Raw genomic sequence first — 20,948 nt, forward strand, 5'->3', positions numbered from 1 at the left:
TAGTATTATTCGAAACAGTCTGTACATTCTAAGTTGCCTCCTCAGGAACTAAAAATAGAAAGTTGGATGTGTAGAAGGTAGATGTGTCAGTGGACTGAGGTGAGTGTGAAGATTGGTGTGTCTGGAAAACGATGCCATAGTGAGCTAAGAGGAGGAGTATCATAGCCACAAGAACGCTGTGGACATCCATTTTAAAAAAAAAAAACTATATAACCTCATATTTTTTCTGTTACTTTTTCTTAAGTGTTTTCTATTTATTCTTCCAGCCTTGCTTTGAAGAGTATTTGTCTTTGAGACAATGAAGACACCATTGAACCGGTTTCTTTTTCTACTGTAAGATGTGCACATCTTCTCATTTGCTTCTTTTCTACTTCTGGGAGCCATACCACACCTTTGCTGATTTATTTGCTCCTGTTTGCTGTGCCTGCCCATGGGTTGATAGGCTACTTCTCCTTTGGTCTTTGGGTCTGCAGCTGCTCCCATGGACCAGCTTTGCTCAAAAACAAGTATAGGGAGGAAAATGAGCCAGGGTAGGCTCAGTTTCAAGTTGAGTTTGTGTCCAACACTCAACTAAATTAGATGTACCATGAACTATATTTGTAGCACCTGGCTCCTAGCCTACAATGCTGATTTTGGAGTTTCTTGGAGACTCCCATTGGAGCCCTTGAAGTTCCAAAAACTCACTAGTGATGCTTGTTTGTCATTCACCCTACTCACCTCATGTCCACAAGACTCATCATGAGCAACTCCGCTTGTCATACTGCATATATGCATAACCAAGCCGCCTTGTCATACTGTAGAATTATGCATCTGTAAGGGCCCTTCTCTTCCCCTCCTACATATCATCAAGCCAAAGAATCATTAGATAGACCTTTAAAAATTATGACACTTGTCTTTTTGAGCTGGGATCATAGACTAGCAGCCCACAGATGGAAGCCAGCTGGCAGATATAATCTTATTGGGCCCACACAATTTCTGAAAGATAAGAACACTTCATTTAAAAATCTTTCTGGCTCCCTTTTCTAAAAAGTCTGATCATTTGACAATTTGTGGTGGTAATTTTCTGCATGATGAAAACTGACTGGATTTGGTTTGTGGCTGTCCCCTTTGGATGAACTTGACTATATCTTCCCTATTCCAACCTGTGTTGGACTTATCAACCCCTAGCAGAGTATGAAGGTGCCTAGTCATTGTCCCCTGGCTTTAGAATAACTATATGATATTGAACTAATAATCTTTTACATCTCACTATTTAGCACATCATTTTTAAGGGTTGCAGGTATCTCTTTTCCTATCCCCTCAAGGTGGATTTTCTTCTGTCTGTTTTGTATTTCGATTTTTCAAGACACTTTTTTCCATTTCAGCTATTTTTATTAGTATGTTTAAAGGATGAGGGATACCATAAAAACGCTTTTATTTCATCATAAAAACTTCCTTACCTGACTTTTTTGTAGTTTCAGAAAATGGGAAGTTATGAAAATAGCTTGTAAAATGATTGGATATCAGAAATGATGAAATCATTGGTACAATGCTTTAAGCCTTAAAACAATACTACTATATTATCACATGTAAAAATTAGTAGTGGCCAATACATTAACAGGAGAAATCAAGCTATACACCAGAAGGCTTTTAACAAACTCAGTTTTTTTTCCTATTTCATTTCATTAAAAGAAAATCATAGTGATCTGGATATGCAATAAATATAAATAGCTTTCTTTCAGAAAACATTTAAATACAGTGTCCCAGATGAAGGAATTTACAGACAGGACTCATAGCTGGGGGGTCATCCACTAGAAGACTTCAAGATGTATTTGGATTCCCAAAAATTCATGGTACTATACATGTTAATTTGAACAGCACCCACTTGGAAGAGGATCTGGGTGCTTGAAAAGAAAAGAACATCAATCAGATTTCAACTCTGTTACTGGTATTAGGATACAAGTCTCCTTAGCAGCTACCAGTCTCAAATTTTTCCCAACTACGGTATGTTCTATCACAGATCAGAGAACAGACTCTTCATAAAATAGGGATCAACTGGTGCCCATCTATTCAAAACATTCTGATGGCTACTCACTAAAACATAGAATCAGAACTAAACTCCTCAGCATCACCTGCAGCTTCCACAGGGTCAGGTGCTGTGCCTTCTCTGACTTGTAAATCTTCTACCACTCTGGTCCCTTCCACACTGTCCACCATCACATGGACCTCTTTCTGTTGCTGAACAAGCAAATTTTGTCCCCATGCCATTCTGCAGTGCTTCTTCCACTGCTCTTCATGAACTTGTTCCTCCCTGTTGTTTTCCTCTCAGCTCAAGTATCCCTGTGCCACAGCATCCTTCCCTAGGAACCCAATGTAGAAGTGGTCCTTACTGGCTCCTGTATGGCCTTCTGACACTTCATGTCATCTGGAGTTTTCAGTAATCATCTACGATCTTGGTGCTTAAGAGATGGTGTGTCTAACCATCCAACCATATCGTCTCCTTTAGAATGTAGACCATAACTTCTTCACTGTTACAGTCCCAGATTATTGGTAGAATGACTGAATTTATGAATGACAAAAAACAAGACTTAAAGAAAAGAATGGTCCAGGCAAATTCCCACAACTCGGGAAATCAAGTTAGAACTTTCTTAATAACTATTTAGTTTACTAACATGAAAATCCTGTAAAATATTTGGAATGTAATTAAAAGGGAAAGATGGACATCATGAGTCAATTTTATTATGTCAATCTTTTTAAGATGTTTATTTTGTAACAATGCTTCATTTACACACACACACACACACACACACACACACACACACACACTGCAAGCAATAAGTAATTTTTTCATAGCAAATGCACCCTGATAGACTCTAAAGGGTTCCCACTGACTTAAGTTTCATGAAATCTATCTACTCAACAGAGTCATTTAATTTTAGTATATTTATCATTACAATTGCATGCAATTATTGCTAGCTATTTTGTAGAAGCAATATTTATAATTAAAGAAATGGCATGTACAGCTATTATTCAGTATTCTACTTGGTTCTTTCAACTCCTTGAACTAACTTTCATAACAGCAATAACAATATCACTAAAGTGAAACATATGTAATTTCTTTATTCTTCTAAGAAGTCAAATTGCTAACAAGTTCAAATTTTCTTTCTCAGATTCCAACAAATAAGCAATAAACTACCAGAGTTGTTAATTGAGTAAATTACTCCTGAATGACTCCAAGGTCAAATGGATCCTTGTCAAGCTTGGTGATATGATTCTTCCCTTTGACAAAAACTCACTATTATATTCATAACTGAAAATTATGTCTTAGTAGCTCATCCTTGAATCACAGGGGTAGGGAACTCTAGTCAGAAGTTTTCCTGTGTCCCTCCCAGTCCCACAGCCACTCAGACCCAAATAAACACACAGAGGCTTATATTAATTATGAACTGTATGGCCATGGCTTATGGCTCAAGCTCCTTGCTAGCTATCTCTTATAACTAAACTCACCCCATTTCTATTCATCTATATGTCACCACGTGTTCCATGGCTTTACCTGTGTGCCATTACATGCTGCTCCCTGGACAGCAGGATGGCGTCTCCTCTGGCTCTACCTTTCTTCTTCTTCCTGTCTCTCTCCTGGATTTCCCACCCACCACTAAGCTGCCTTGCCATAGGCCAAACAGCTTTATTTCTCAACCAATCAGAGTAACACATATTCACAGCACACAGAAAGACATCCCACAGTAGGGGACACCAATTATGAGTTATCTCAGTGAAGTAAAAATAAGTCTTCTACCACAGTACCTACAGAGGGTTCTGTCACAGAGGAAACCATTCATCCTGCAGGATTAAACTAAGAAACAAATGGAGACTGCAAATATTTATCCACACATGACACTGATTAAAGATTCATGGCATTGAGAAGGGGATTATAGTCTCCAACTCAAATAGAAGAATCAGGTCTCTTTGATTCATGATTGAAGGAGGCATCCCCTGGAAGAATGTTGTCATCCTGTCCATTCCTTGCTGTGAACACAGGAGCTCAAGAGAGAGGCTTACTGGCTAGTGACTATGGCTGTTTGCAACTGATTGAAACTTCAGCACCAGAGTGAATGAAATCCAAATCCATATTATCTGCACTCACTTCCATCAGAAAAAGACAAAGGATGTGTACATTGGAAGAGTGAGAAGGAAGCCCGCTCTAAAGCCTTGCCACTCAATGAAGCTACCTTACCCAGAGCCAGACAACCCAGTTAGGAACTATGAAGATAATGGCACCATAAGAATGGACACTGGGGAAATCTGTGGTCCTGGTTTATAACCAGTCAATGTCAGAGTCTTCCAGACTTAAGACAAAGTTGCCTTCCAGATTACACATTATCTAAGTAAATGACATTGGTAGTTTGAGTAATTTGTACTGATATTTCCAATCTAAACACTGTTTTAGTTCTTTCCATTTTCTTACAAAAATGAAAGTCCTTTAGTCCTGGGTTCAAACTAAATATATATCAAGAATCCTGAACTTGGTCCATGAACCACTTTGTATGCTGTGCCCTCCCACAGAAAACTAAAACACAACGTATTACCTAATAATTCCACTTAGAAAGAGAAACATCCTTGCCTTAGGAGAGAAAATGATGAAATACACATGAACAGAGTGCTTCAGGGGAGGGACATGAGCCACACCAGGATGGAGATGTGTGAAGAAGCAGCAAAGACTAGCTATCTGTACGTGTGATAATCTACCACCCGGAAAATAGAAACAGTTCATTGGCATGTAGAAAGGACAGGATATCACCACAGACATGCTCGTACTGAGTTTCTGTTCACAACCTTCAAGGATACCAACGTCTTTCCACAGTTAAATCTGTCTTTGATGGTCCTCATGAACCTGGCATCTCTGTACCATCCAATTCATCACCCTCTGCTCCTAGAAAAAAGACTTCACTTCTATTTGAGGGTGACTGGCTACCCTTAGGCTATGAACGCTCCACAATCATTGCCTCATTCTATACCTTTAAAAAAAAGGGGATACAAAGTTTCATTTCAAATCTTTTATAGCACTGAAATTCTTTCTTACCATGACAATCCCAGCCTTGACTGTTTCTGTAATGGAAACCTCTTCCAGTTGGGTACTGCATCATTTGTTCCACTTCCCATACTCCCCGTAACTAAAATGAATAGAATCTAACATCTTCTACTTAAACACGTTTAAAACGTGACAACATAATAGCAGATAAGTTATTCATAAATTCTGACAATTGACTATCCAAGTTTCTGACCATTATTGTGTGGGTCAAACCCTATGATTTAAAATAAACTCTTAGGGGTAATGTTTTTGACACAATATTAGCTCAATGGTCTTTCACTTCATTGCAGTTCAAAAAAAAAAAGCAACTGTCAGTTATGGACTGTGCTCTTAACAAATCAGCCTTCCCACGGTGGTTCTTACGTTCCTGTACTCCCACAGAAGCTGCATTTAAACCTGTGTACTTGCTATAGTATAAGTTACCATATCTCACACATGTACAAGAAAGCCTGGGGAATCCCCTAAGAAAAGCCTAGGAGAAATCCCTTCTGCAAATTACAAGTCAACCCGCAGGATTCCCCAGCCAGACGGCAAGAACAGAAGAACATCCTTTCTTTCTTTTTATGTCTCAGAACCTGAGAATATCTGTTCTTTTTCTTCTTTAACTAGCTAGTTTCAAAACTCAGCGCTTGAAAACATCTGTGAATAACAGAAAAAAATCTAAAATGACCACCTCTCAGCTTTCCTACCTGTTTCTCCAGCCATTCCTATATGGACAGAGCTGAAAGGATTCTCTTCCTTCTTCATATAGTCTTTTCAGGGCTGCAGGCTCCAGTCCCTGTGGCTACTCTATCACTTTCCCTGGTATCAACCCAGAAGGGGATACATGATCAGATCGCTTTCCTCTGACTTGTGATGTATCCGCCCTGGGAAGCCAGAGGTTCAAGGTCACATCACTTAAGGCAACCGAGGAAGAAGGGAGGGTGGTTAGAACAGAGATAATGTAACCAAAGGACAGAGAGTTAGCCTGAAGGTCCACGGCAGGTACCTGCTGGAGATTGACCTTAATGTGTGAAAACACTCACACTGGTAGTGTGAACCGGGTTTTAGGCTGAGCTTTAAAGGCCTGCTTGCCCCAGCACATCTCCTTAAACAATATCCACAATTTCTCAATGCTATGGCTAGCCTTTTGTTTGATACATTCTTCCTAGGAATTCTATATTAAAATCAACTCAGGCTGGGCAGTGGTGGCATATGCCTTTAATCCCTACACTTGGAAGGCAGAGGCAGGTGGATCTCTGTGAGTTCAAGGCCAGCCTGGTCTACAGAGCGAGAGCCAGGACAAGCACCAAAACTACACAGAGAAACCCTGTCTCAAAAAAAAAAAAAATCAACTCTCAGATTTTAACTGAGACTTCTCTCGTCCTGCTTTTTCTTAAACCTGCATTTGGATTAGCTGTGATGCATCTCCAAGGAACATAGTATTTTCCTAAAGATTCCTGTTAATACTTAAGAATCCAGGTCTTTCTGGCCTTAACTGTCTCATATTGTGGTGGTTTGAAAGAAAATGGTCGCTGTAGGCTCATATATTTGAATGATTGATTCCCAATTGGTGGAACTGTTTATAAAAGATTAAGAGATGTGGCCTTGTTGGAGCAATTGTGTTACTGGGAATGGACTTTGAGGTTTCATATGACCACACCAGACCCAGACTCTCTGCCTCCTATTTGTGAACCAAATGTAAGCTCTCAGCTACTGTACCAGTGCCCTGCCAGTCTGCCTGCCCTACTTGTCCGCCTGCCACCAATTCCCCTATATATATGTATGTATTCAATCATGGTCATGGACTCACCCTCTGAAACTATAAGCAAGCCCTTAATAAAATGCTTTGTTTTTAAGTTGCTTGGTCATAGCAATAGAATAGTAACTGAGACACATAGTCAATGTGATAAAGTAAACCACGGGGCCTGACATACTACCAATGGAAATTAGTGGGAGGAAAAGTTAAAGGAACAAGAATCTGAGCTTCTATGGAAAGAGAAAGTTGACAAACTCTACCCACCCACACTGGGGAAGCTGGAGCTGAGTTCCCAGAGTTCTCTGGAGCCAGGTGCAGCCATGTCCCACCTACAGCTGAGTTTTTCCCCTGAATAGATACAGCTAGCAACTTTGAATTTTCTTCAATAACGTTTTGTCATTTTTTTATATCCTGACTTTTTAAATAAAACTATTACCCAATATAAAACAAATATATCTAAAGATATTCTTGGCATTTATGTGAAATAAATGATTTTCTAAACGTACATCTCTTTAGTGAAGTCATAACACCATTTTCAACCCAGCCATTACCTACTGAAATATCTACTGCAAACACTGAAGTGCCCATGACCAGCAGTTATACTAAAACTAATGTATTCCCCAAACACATTCTGTCTCATGTCTCCTGTCTTCTCTGGGCTGACACTTTATCTGGACAACATTTTCCTCCTGCCTAGCCCCTGAAACTGGTCTCTTTTCCTCAAAAGGCTTCCTGGTACAATCTCCTCTGTAGTATATTTGGCTCCTCTGACTACCTAGACATTGTTGACTCTAGCTTTGTAATTACAGTATTGTAAATGCTTCCACATCTGTCTCCTCTGTAAGGGTTACTGAAAACATGGCTATCATTCCTCTCCTCTTGACCAACACCCAGCACAGCCTCATCCATAAGAAGAATTTAATGATGCACAGTGGCCCTAGTCAAACCTATATTCCACATCAAAGTCAGCTGCCTTCACTCCGGAAGGCCTTAGTCCATAGTCAATACTAGAACTATACAGCTTTCTAGCCATCGCTTGATCCGCATCTGAGGTTTGCCTAATTAACATAATCAATCTCAAAAATCTCCTCTCTGTGGTAGAAAGAGGAGACACTGAGACTTATGAGGTGGCTAAATATTTTATGAGTTCGAGGCCAGCCTGGTCTACAGAGCGAGATCCAGGACAGGCACCAAAAACAAAACAGAGAAACCCTGTCTTGAAAAACGGAAAAAAAAAAGATTTATACTCACACTCTCACACTCCTCATAAGGGTTTATACATTTTTACCTCACACATTTACACACACAATCAACTCCATGCTAACTTTTGTGTGTGTTTTGAGACAGGGGTCCAACTTTATTCTCTTGCATACGATTGTGTCTGGCTTGAGACTGAGCAGATCTTGTACATGCTGCCACTGAATTCTTATGTGCAGTTGCCCTGCTGTGTCTGGAAAACACTTTCCTTGTAGTTATCTATCACCTCTGGCTCTTACAAAATGATCTCTGAGCCTTGAGATGAGAGAATGTGGTACAGATGTCCCATTTATGGCTAAGCATCCCACAGCCTCCTTTTCTCTGCATGTCCACCAATGATGGATCTTTGTGTTAACTGCTATCTAATGAAAAGATGTTTCTCTGATGAGGGTTGAGAGATGTACTAATCTATGGATAAAAAGATAAGCCATTAGGATTTGCTTTAATGCTATGTCCATTTAGCAGAGTAAAAGTAGCATGTTCTCCCCTAGGGCCTATGACCTGGCTAGCCACAGGTTCTTGGCCTTGATCTTAATAACATTAAAACTTTCCAACCATGACAAGATGTCTTTTCATTTCTTTTGATATTAATTAATTTCTTTCCATATTTGGTAATTGTCAGAACATAGAAGTTTAACAAAAATGAAACCTGTTAATTTAATCATTTTTGATGGTATTATAAACTGAATTATTATGCCAATTTTACTTTGCATAGAAAAAGTATTTAATATTCAAATACTTATCTTATACCTTCTCAACTTTGAGATGTTTTATTAGTTCTAATAATTTTTAGTGTATCCCTTAAATCTTTATTATACAATTTATATAATCTGAAAATCAATATGCTCTGCTTTCTTCTCAATCTAGATGCCTTTAATTTCATATCCCTGCCCATCTTGGTTAAACATCTCATATATTATATATTTGACATCTTAATTGTGTATTAATAGCTAGTCTATTTTAATGTACTTCTGTTTCAGCCTATAGTCAACTCTTACCACTCAATATAAAAGCAAATAATCTAAAATTTTTGAACAGGCAAAATTCTTGACAGACATTTTTTTCCTCCAAAGAAAATATAGAAATGACAAAAAGAAAATGCTCACCTCACTAGCCACTATGAAAACACAAAGTCACATGCAAGGAAGGCCACTTTACACCCAGAGGTGGCTAGCGGTGATGCTGAGAACACTTCATTTAAAAGGAGTTATGATGAATAGGTGTAACTCCTTGACTAAATTCAAAGCATTAGGGATTTCGGTGTTTGTGCCTTAAAGTATTACATGTTTAAAGCCTTTGAACATAACAAATTACTTAGAGTTTTCAAAACATCACTAAATCAACCAGTATTGCATTATGTTACAAAGGGATTTCAAATTCATGCAAATGTTTACTGCTGATCGTGTAACATAGGCTGTGTCAATCAATCACATTGGGTGGACTTTTTTTTTTCTCCTGAGTAGAAGTTGATACAGCTGCAACTGTTTGCCTTGGTGTGTTACTTCCTGTCACTTAGTTGTTTTGTTCCTCTGTGATTGGCTTGAAGTTAGAATAAATTGACAGTAGGTAATTATCAGCTAAAACTCAGAAAACAACAGTCTTGAAAAGCTTGACTTGAACCTGATTTAAAGGATACAAACTCACAGGGCTTTCTGGATGGTATTCCATGTCAACCACCAACATGCAATGCCGGTTACACTCACACATTTTGAAGCCAGAATCAAACTATAAATGTCTTCACACCTACCCTAACCCATGCTTTTCATTACAGTTTTCCATAGTTTTTTATCATAGGCACTCCGCAGGCTACCCATGGCTTTATCTATGACAACCCAGACCTATGGCATGTTCTTTTGTGGGCTTCTAAATTATTTTTTGCCATTTTCAGTGTCTTTCTTAAAATTTTAATAATTCATATCCAGCACTTTTTGTTTTAAAAATTCTATGTTTATTTTATCATTCTTATACCAAATTTCCTCTCACATCATTGATAAGTAAATCAACAGCCTCTCCTCACCTACATTCATTATGTTACCACATGTTTTCATAACTATTGTTACCTCACTTATCACACCTTCACAGCTTATTCCTATTTTTTACTAAATTGTGAAGTGGTGGTTTTATTTTTAAGTTCTTTTTATTAGGAATTTCATATACACATATAGCGTGTTTTAATCAAATCCACCCCAATCCATTCCACCAACTCCTCTACCACTTTTCCCTCCCAACTTCATGAGCTTTGTTTTTAAACTCACTCACTGAGCCCACTTGGTGCTGCTGCCTGGGCCTGAGTATAGGATCCTCTACTGGAGCATGCATAGCCTTTCCAGCAACACATTGCAGAGAACACTGACTCTTGCTGTGCCAGCAACCATCAATTGCTAGTAACTCCTCAGCAAGGGGTTGGACTTTACCAGACCCCACACACACTTGTGTGCTGAGGTTTGGGCTGATTCGATCCTCCGTGGATCTTGAACATGGAGTCACAGATGCTGTGAATTTGTGTGAGCAATGGTGCTGTCATGTCCAGCAGATACTGTTTCTCTGCAGATGTCTATTATCTCTAGCTCTTGTGAGGAGTCTTGAGAGGTCATGAGGTATATCTAGGCTTCTATTCCTGCTACTATGGTAAAATACAACTACAAAAGCAACTTAAGGCTGGAGGGTTTTATTCTGGCTCAAAGTTCAAGGTTAAGACCACCATGGGGGTTATGGCAACCAGAGCTTGAAGCAGCTGCTCACACGGCATCCATACTCAGAAGGCGGAGATGATGAATGCATGATCTTTCTCAGATCCTTTCCCCATGCATACAGTCTCAGATCCCAGCCAGGGACTGCATCACCCACAGTAGGTGTATCTTCCCACCCTAGTTAATTCAATCCGTTTAATGCCCTGGTATGCCCAGAAACCAATTTCCCTGGTTATTCTGGATTCTGGCAAGTTGGCAACTAACACTACCTATCATGAGAAGTTAGAACAAAACTAAAACATTCAAATTCTGTGTAAATACAAGCAAATAGCATTGTAAACGATGAAAAATCACCAGAAAACATTTGGAACTTAGGAAAAACAAGTACCCTTGGTACATGAGGAATTCTTATGAAAGGTAAGCTATAAAAAGTTCTGCTAAAAAGCTGGTGTGGCAAAAATGCTGTTGACTAATGCACATATTAACAAAATTAAAAAAAAATACAAATCAAAGGAATGTTTTATTCTCAGAAAAGCAATGAAATAATATGACTGATATTTTTTCCAATTCCCTCTGTTCATCACAAATCACCCCCAAAACCTGCTCACAGGTTCTAAGGGTCTAGAATTCTGAAAACGATACAGAATTCTGCAAAAGGTACAAACTAGTTCCTGTTTCACAGTAGTATCTGGAGCCTCCGACTCAAAAGCTCAATATACCACAGTGGCAGGGACAGGAAGTGCCAGAGATGGCCTCACCTTCATAACCAGTGGTGTAGACTTGCTGTGGATATTATCTGGTATGAAAGGCCAGGCTATATAGTGGCCCCGTCTTCCAAAGACGAGGGTCCCCAAAGAAGCAGGTGGCAAGTGTAATATGTGGGGCTCAGGAGTCACCTAACATCAGGTCAGCTGAAGTAACTCACAAGCCTGTCCAAGTTCCAACACATGCCGCCCACCAAGGAGAGGAATGCTATGGTCATACTGATGGAGCCAACACAGAGTGGGAAATACTGTTTTAGCCACCCTCACAAGACACAATCTGCCACTGAGGCAAAATGAATATGCTCAAAGACTGCCAAGTGTAAATTAGCATCTTTCTAAAGAGTGAATTGGCAATGTAAGCGAGAAGCATTAAATATGCCCCAACCTTTATTTGTGACATGATTTCTCCTCCCAAAAACATATTCTGGTTGAGGCATGGATAGAATATTTCATAGCTCAAATATCAGTTTATAATATTTTAAACATAAGTACTAGGACTTTATTGTACCTTAATATGGGTTTTTCTCTTGTAATAAGTTTTACTAAGTGAAGTCAAGATAACCACTTACATAGTCTTTCCACAAATAATGACAGTTTCTCCTAAGTACCACTCACCTTTGACCAAGCTGGTTGCTGTCCCTGTTTCCGTCAGTTTAAATCTACTGGAGAGGCAGATATCACAGAACTAATCACATAATTTGCCTTAGGAACTTTAAGAAGTACCTTTAAAATAATGTACAGGAAACGATGAGAGGATTTCAAATGAAATTAACTTACATGAGGACTCAAGGAGTTGACACTTAAAGCAAAAACTAACAAACACCAGAACGGTGATGAGCATAACAGCTCATACCTCTGTACTGGGCAATTTGGGCAAGGGGATGCAAAGGAATTACAGCTGAAGGATTGCTTGTGAGTCTGACGCAAGTCTGGGCAAAAGAGTGAATCAATCTCTGTCTCTTCCTTACACACACACACACACACACACACACACACAAGCAGTGGGAAAAAAATCACATGAAAGCCCTGAAGTATGACCCAGGATATTGAGTAAAAAGAAGAGCAGTGTTTGCACAATGTACCGAGTGAGGGAAACAGAAGGAAGAATTACAGATGACAGGTAAGTCCTGCGCAGTCCGCAGCTGCATACCCCCATTAAAGATTTCACATTTTCTTCTAAGCACAACCATTCTTGGAAGATCTTAGAGCTAGGGTGCCAGAGTATAACATGATCTCATTGGTGTACACTGTCAAGATGTTATTCTGACTTTACTCTTATTGTAACTATAGTGTGTAGATAAAGAAGAGGTTAATTACAAGTTCATTTTGATGGTCTAAGTGAGGGATAACTATAGTTTGGTGAGTGTGTCAGTAGCAGAGATGACTCAAGGTACATATTTGGTGAAGAAATGAAGTGTATTGGGCTTTTTAAGTTCAAAACTACAAACTGTTAATTTACTATTTTTAGCCATGTAAATGGGTACAATCTTTTTAGAAGAGTTGAGATTGTATTAATCTTTTAATGTTTCATTCCCTTTAAGATGACAATTCCACTCTTAGGCATTTAGGAAGAATAGTATTGGATATAGATAAGGAATTCAGGAGGGCATAAATGTGAGCTGAACAAGGTGACACCGATAGACAAACCAAAGTGATGAGGAAAACCCAGGGGACCTGAGTGCTGTATAAAGAACTATAGGCAGCTAAGGAATTTGGAGAGTGGGAGAAAGAGTCTTCCCCAGGGAAGAGCACATCACTTGGTTATGCAACACCAAGTGATCATCCCTGGAAACATACATACAAGTATTATTGTATGGACTGAACAAATTATGTTTATGTATTTAAGAATATGTGTGCATATATATAAAACAGTAACTAAATTAAAAGAGTTCATGAGTTTGCGAGAGAGCAAGGTGAGTATAAGGAAGAGTTTAAAGGGATACAAGGGAAGGGAGAAATTATGTAACTATATTATAATCCCCCAACACAAAAAATTAATTTAAAAAAGAGAAAAAAGTTTAGCCAGGCAATAATGTTATAACTAAAATCAGATGCTGCATAAGTAGTTTCCAGAGCTTGGTTTTTAGATAAGATTTTTTTTCTAACAAAATGACTAGAGATCTTTGGGGAAATGGTCAATTCTGGGTCTCAAAGAGGGGAAATCTAGGTTGAGCCTGGAGTCACAAGTATTCAAAAAAGAAAAGGACTAGAACCTACCTAGCAAAGGATGACAGGAATCAACATGAGAGAGCCCCCAGTGGCCAAAGTCGGGGTAATCTGGCGCACACACATTAATAACATCATATAAAATAAATACACACAAGTCCACAGTGATACAACTGCATATGGTTGAAGCGACAAAGAGGAGAACTAACACAGTAAGTTCTCACAGTTATGGCTGAAGCAATGAGGAGGGACTATGACAGAGCAACAACATGGTTTAAAAATATGCATAAGTCTGTGATGATATGAATATGTGGTTGAGACAATAAAGAGGGAAAAAGGCAAATATTTCTGAAAGAGCAACTTCAAATAATACATATCAATAAACACCCCTAAGGGACACATATTTCTAACCCTCTCCCTCATCTCCATCTTCTCATCTTCACTGAGCATGGACCAGACTTAGTGGCTTTGGATTTGGTAAAAGTGAGGAAGTCACCTTTACAGTGGAGAACATGGTATGTTCCACCACAGCCACGTTATCAAGGTTAATGTTACCAGTGGTGACGGTGAGTACTGGACATTCCCAACACTGTATGAGGAGAGCTCTTCACTTCTGTTCTTAACAAAAGCTGTCATTCTAGTCTGACCATGAGAGAAAGGAATCAGAAAATCTCAGATGAAGAGGCGGTCTATGAAACATCTGACCAGTACGTCTCAAAACGTAACAAGTGACAACAAACAAGGTCTAAGATGGCCAGACATGATGTGGGCACCAGAATATTGACCCTTGGACTAGAAAAAGCAGCCCTGGTGGGAATACTGCTAAAGTCCTAGCACACAGTTAAGGTTGTATAATAGCATTATATCAATGTCGAGTTCTATGTTTTCACAAATGTGTTATGGTTTTGTAAAGTATATTAATGATGTTAGGTGATTAATATTTAGAGACTCTCTGGATTACCTTTGTGAATTCTCCATAAAATTATCCCCAAATTATGTTTCCTTGGAGAATGAACTCACAGTGTTGTCTGAAGAACTAGAATAGCGCCCCTAAAACAGCTGGAGAGCAGTTACGGGTTGAAGCAGAATCCCACTGTTGGTGATTTATCGCACACACTGTGTTTTCTGCCTGAATCTCTATACTGTTTGCATATTCTGTTTGCCTGGTGAGTATAATTTTCTTCTGAGGCACCAGGAAAATGCAATAAGTCAAGTAAGAACCTCAGAAAAGCCTCACAAATAAGAATGGATCATGTTGGGACAAACTATTATGGCTTGAAGACAAGAGAGAAGAATTAATATGTGCGCTTAAATATCACTTCTTTAGAGATTTCAATGATTGGCCTATGAAAATAGTGCTTGCTATCTCTATTACTTGTCCTCAGAGTACTCTAATCACTTTATTGTATGACTTAATTGTTCTCTTGTCTACTTTCAATCTGTTCCTTCTAGAGTATACGCTCCATGACAATAAAGACACTGTCATCCCCCTATGCTTGGTACAGAGCCTCGTACTAGAGCAAAACATTATACTAAGCTGCCTGTTATTTTTTTTTTTAATTGCCACAACCAAGCACCTGACAGGAAGGAAGGAAGGGTTCATTTTGGCTTAGAGTTCCAGGGAGATACAATCCATCATGGTGGGGAAGAGATGCCATCAGGACCAGGAAACTAACTGCTCTTGTTACTTTAGTTAGGAAGCAGATGATGGATAATGGGGCTGGGTGGGCTGTGAAATCTCAAGATCTGTCCCAAATCTTCCACTTTGGCCAGCAAATCTCCACCTTCTAAAGGCTTCACAGCTTTTCAAAGCAGCCACCAGCTGGAGACCAAGTGTTCAAAGAACCTCTGGGGAACATTTCACACTCAACCCGCATCATCTGAGTAGACCTTGGTTGGATGGATAACCTTAAGACCCTCCACAGAGAGATTCTGGCTGATGGCTAGAGCCAGGAGAACACATTGGCAATATCCATGTGAAGAACGTAGAAAGCACAGGGTCCAAAACTAAGCCTTGGATTCACCCATCAATAAGGGCAAAACAGAAGCAGTAGAGAAGGTTAAAAAAAAAAAAAAAAAAAGAAGACAGGATACAGAAGCGCAAAGAAGTCCAGGATGCCTTCAAAAGGACTAAATGTAAAACTATAGGAACAGCGTATATATTGCCAGTGTCTGGGCTTAAAGACAGAGACTAAGAAAATATACAGGTTTTGAAAGCTTAACTCTGATCCCTCATGAGCATTGCCTGCTTGTCTGTAAAATAAAGCACTCAGACCTCTGTTCTGCCATCTCTTTGTCTTTCCTTATAACAAAACCGTGGCCATATCTGGCACATCTGAATGTCAACAAGAGCAGTTTTATTGCTTGGGCTACATTACTGCCCTATCATTCTGCCTTCGAGATGGTATGAAGTTGTTTCATGAAGAGACACCAACAAAGCTACACAACTTTGTAACACATTTTAAATGATTGACATACAATAGTGTGACCTATTGGAGACTGGAGGCTTTGGGTGAGTGTCTACCTTTAACAAGTAGAGCATCTCTAGCCACAAAACTACTCAATCAGTTCTTTCCACAAGACTTGAAAAAAATATAATACAGCTATTACAATGTGGCCAACAAAAATATCAGAAAATATTGAGCTAGATGTGGTGGCTTATGCTCATAATTCCAGCGGTTGGGAGGCTGATACAGGGCTATTGTAGAGTCTGAGTCTACCCCAAGTTCCAGGGCAGCCTGAGCTGCAGAATGAAAACCTGTCTCTAAACCAAAGAGAAAACAATTTGTGGAAACCATTGCAGAACATGAAATGATGCCTAATTCTTTTTCTTCCTTTTATATATAACTTAATATATACCATTTGACTTCATTTCTTTCAAGCTTTCAAAAATAAGTGCACATCACTTGTATTCCTACTTTGTATATTCAACATGCTTATCCAATTGGTCAAAAGTCAGATGAGATAATACATGTCATCTTACATACTCACCTTAAGTCCCCAGTATATTAGCTAGCTTTTGCATTAACTTACCCAGCTGTGACTGAAATACTGAAGGGTTAAGCTACAGGACAGCTGGTTGAGTTCTGTCCTACCAGATGCAAAGCCCTGGGCTTAATCCCTAGGACTATATCAACTGGACATGGTGGTACACATCTGTCATGCCAGCACTAGGTAAGTGAAGGCACACACAGCAAGTTCCAAGCCAAAGAGTAAATGAGACTTGTCTCAGATAAGACATAACAAAGTAAAATACTGAAGAGGGGGGAAAGGCAACTTAAAAGCAGGAAGAATTACTCTGGGTCACTGTTTCAAAGTGTTCAGTCTATAGCTTGGCTCCAGTGTGATTGAGAAGAACGTCGTGGTCGAGGGACTACATGACATAGGAAGTTCTTGACCTCTGACAACCAGCAGAGAGAAGATGGAAGGGTTCACAGACCTTAGAAGATAGAGATGCAGTGAGCCATTTCTTCTAGCTAGGCCCTATCACCTAACGTTTCCAAATTCTGAACATAGGACCAGGAGCTGCAGACCAAGAATTCAGCACATGAGCCTGTGGGATACATGTAACATTTGAGCCCTGATAACACTAACATTAAAGAACAACACAATGATGCTAACATGAATTATGAAATTTTATGATCCACTAGGACAACCTTCTCCCTCCAGACTTTACAACACTGAGTCTAAATCCTCTCCTTTTGCCAAATTGATTTAATCAGCCTAAGCCCTATTCAGGATGAACATTCAGAATGATTATTTCCATAGAGCTGCCAAGTGTTGGCCAAAGCAGCTTTCACCAGAATTCTCTTAGACAAGAGATAGCAGGATATTAAATCTTGTAGGTGATACCACGAAAGGATAAAAGTCCTTCTAGATTAAGAAATATTGATACCAAAAAGGTAAGGTGGCTGATTATTATTTTTAGTTGAGAAGCAAAGTAGGGGTAGAAAGCAGGGTATATGTTAGTTCTGGGAGCTCCAGGGAACATCCTGGTTTCTATCTTATTTCCTTCCCAGCTTCTGTCTCCTGCTGCGTCTCAGAAGGTTGCAACTGCCAGCCAAGACTCAATGCTGAGGAAGACCATCGCCTCACTGCTTTGCAATGTTTTAAATGATTTCCCAGGATCACGATGGGGGAGGCAACTTTATTCAAATTTTCAAAGGTTTCCAGAGAAACTCTTTCAGAACTAAATACTTTATCAAAAGGGAAGGAAAAAGAGGAGAGGATCTAAACAAGATACATACTAGGAGGGTAGTTCTGAGAAACCTAAATGATACCATGTCCCTGCAAACTAGGAAATGGCCCAGCTCTCTTTTGTCCTCTGCTCACTATTTCGCATCACTGTCCTCATTAGCTATCTTAGCTTCATTTGGATCAGGACACCCAGAGCCCTCCCCTCCTGTCAATATATTCTGACAATTACACCACCCACTTTGGCCACTGCTACTGACTCTGGAAGGCTTAACCTGACCCTACAGGTCTCCTTTCTTTGAAGGGGTATCTCCTTTACAAGAAAGCTGGTAACGTTTCAGGTTGACATGGTGAATGCATTTAAACATGTATGAGCCTTGACACCAGCGATCAAAATCTACCAGGTATCATACCTGACACCTGATCCATTTACTCACACAGCACAAGTGAATATCATTAGAACACAGATTAAGTTTTTGATGCTGCCAAACATAGTTAAAAAAAAAAAAAAACAACTAAGCTCCTAAGAAGACATTCTAAGAAAAAACAGTAGTTATGTTCTGAGTGTGCACTGGGATTTGCATGTCTTTTCCATTTTGTAGAAATTCAGAAGATGGAAACCAAGGGGTTGGATTCTGAGTACATCAAGTCTTCTCTGCTTCACTTCTGGGACATTTCACCCTGGAGAAAAGCTAGACTATGAAGGTCTCCAATCCTCAGGTAGAGGAAGAATTTTAGAAGCCCCACTTCTCAGACACAACAACGGCCAACTTCAAGAGAAAACAATCAGTAATTCATTGACTACTCCAAATATTCCCCAACTTTCATCACGGTACCTGCTCCTTCTCATCCCCTGGCTCTGAGATCCACTAACAAGAATTATTTGACTTAGATCTCAATGAGTCATGACAAAGATATAAGCACAGATCACAGAAATCACTGACAGACAGCACCAAGCCCACCGTTTATTTTGACAGGTTCAGAAGCCATTCTGGAGAAGCCATGTGACCAGTACAAAGTCATAAAGTCATCGTTCCATAAGCAGTGTTATTAACAAGTGGAATACTCTCATTCAATGTGTAAGGGTCTCATAGAGTTCCCAGCAGTAAAGGACTTCAGTATGCACCAGCTACTTCCTTTACATTCGTTCATCTCCCTCTACGCCTGTGGTCACCAGAGTGTTCCAGAGTCCCAGCAGGACCAGCATCAATCTTGAGCTTTTTAGAGTTGAACCTTCTTAGGCTCCACCCTGACCTACTAGCTCAGAAATTCTGAGGGTACAGACCCACCACCCACAGTTTAATGAGCCCTCCAGAGGATTTTTATACACATAAAATTCTGTGAAGCAGTGCTCCATATATTTCCCATACCTTTACCTGGATCAGGGTCTCTTTTCCTGCATTTTTGCTCTATATCTGAGATAATAAAGCATCTACTTTTGCTGGAACTTGGTACAGAATAGATTGCTATTTCTTGAACTTTAATGTGACTAATAATGACTTGGGGATTTCAGTAAAAGGCAGATTTTAATTCAGGGGGTCTGGGATAAGGCCTCAGACCCTGCCCTTCTAATAAACTCTAGGTTGGTATCGATGCTACCGGAAAGGACCATGTTTTGGGAAGCAAAAGGGTAAAGTAAATGAACCTTGACTGATTTTTCAAACTTGGGAATAAATATTATAGATTAAGAAGAGATGAAAATGACAATATTTGACCATTTGTGTCCTCATTCAGTGTCTCAATCCTAGTACATCCTGGATCCCTCTTTACAAGAGGGAAAATAGCCATGCAATCTGTCTTACCATAGCTCATTAGCTACTAGGCAGTGGTAGAGTGGAAGCGGTGTTTTTAGAACAGTACACAGAACTGAGCAGAGAAAGGTTAAGACCTTTGTGAAAAAGTGCAGGCCAAGGGAGCAGCAGTCTGAGCCCCTGGGGGAGTGGTCTGGAGGAGAAAGAGATACGGTACGAAAAAGGGCAAGATGGAAAATGCCATAGCAAGCATGACTTGCTTCACAATTGTAATAAAGTTTAGCTTAGGAAAATGGTGTGGAAGAAAGATAGTCAATCAACCAATCAGTACGTCTAAGCCAAATGGTGCCTTCATCCAAGATACATGTCTTGGCTTTTATCCTAAAACCACCTTCTGTGTTGTGGTTACTGACCACAGTCATCTCTGACCTGTTTTCTAAATATAAAGATGAAAAAAAGAAAAAACAACAAAAAATTAAGAAACCCTTTTTCTCATCCTTTCTTTCTTTATGTTGGAAACTTTCCTCTGGAGGGATGGGACATTTTCTGCACAGTTGCTAATACAGAAGTAATCCTAATGCCTCATCTCAGAAATGGTGTATACAAGGCCACTGGTGATTGCTGTGGGGTTTACAATGCTCCCTAGAGTTGACTGAGTGTGCACTGTGGTAGAACACTCAGTGCCAACGTGACAAATGCACAAGAGGAGACACTTGTGTGTGCTCTGGTCAGTAAGAAAGCAGCTTGTCCTCTCTGATTCACAGGCCTGCTCTCTGACATCAGTTTTCACTCTGATCCTTCCTTCTGACTGCATTGACAGTGGCATAGTCCAAACTTTAAAGGAAGATGCAAAGGGCGCCTGTGGTAGAGACTAGAGAGCACATTCCCAGGACAAATGTACCACACACACACTGTGATCACTCAGGGAAGATTCAGTGTTTCTCAGGTTGAATTGCCACTGCTGCCCTGGCAATATCAGATCTAAAGAGAACAATATCCCAGGGCATATTGCCAAACACTGACTCCACCTTCTGACAGAATCAAACTGAATAGGTCCAGTTTGCCACTGATGGGAGTCAGAATGGAAGAAATCCTCTGACTTATTCTCAAAGTGATTTTGGTAACACGGAGTTTGTAACACAGATTATAAACTTGGTAAAGCTGAATTGTTGCTTAAGAAATTTGAAGGACAAGACCAGAATGCACTTTCCTTGTCCTCTGCATTTTACATGGTGACTTGACTTTATGCATTATGAGCCTAGAAACCCAAGACCACACTTCTTGATGGTGTTCAGCAGTTGAAATTTGTGTCTACTCTCC

This window comes from Peromyscus eremicus, chromosome 19 (assembly GCF_949786415.1).
Source record: "Peromyscus eremicus chromosome 19, PerEre_H2_v1, whole genome shotgun sequence".
In the NCBI taxonomy this organism is placed as follows: Eukaryota; Metazoa; Chordata; class Mammalia; order Rodentia; family Cricetidae; genus Peromyscus; species Peromyscus eremicus.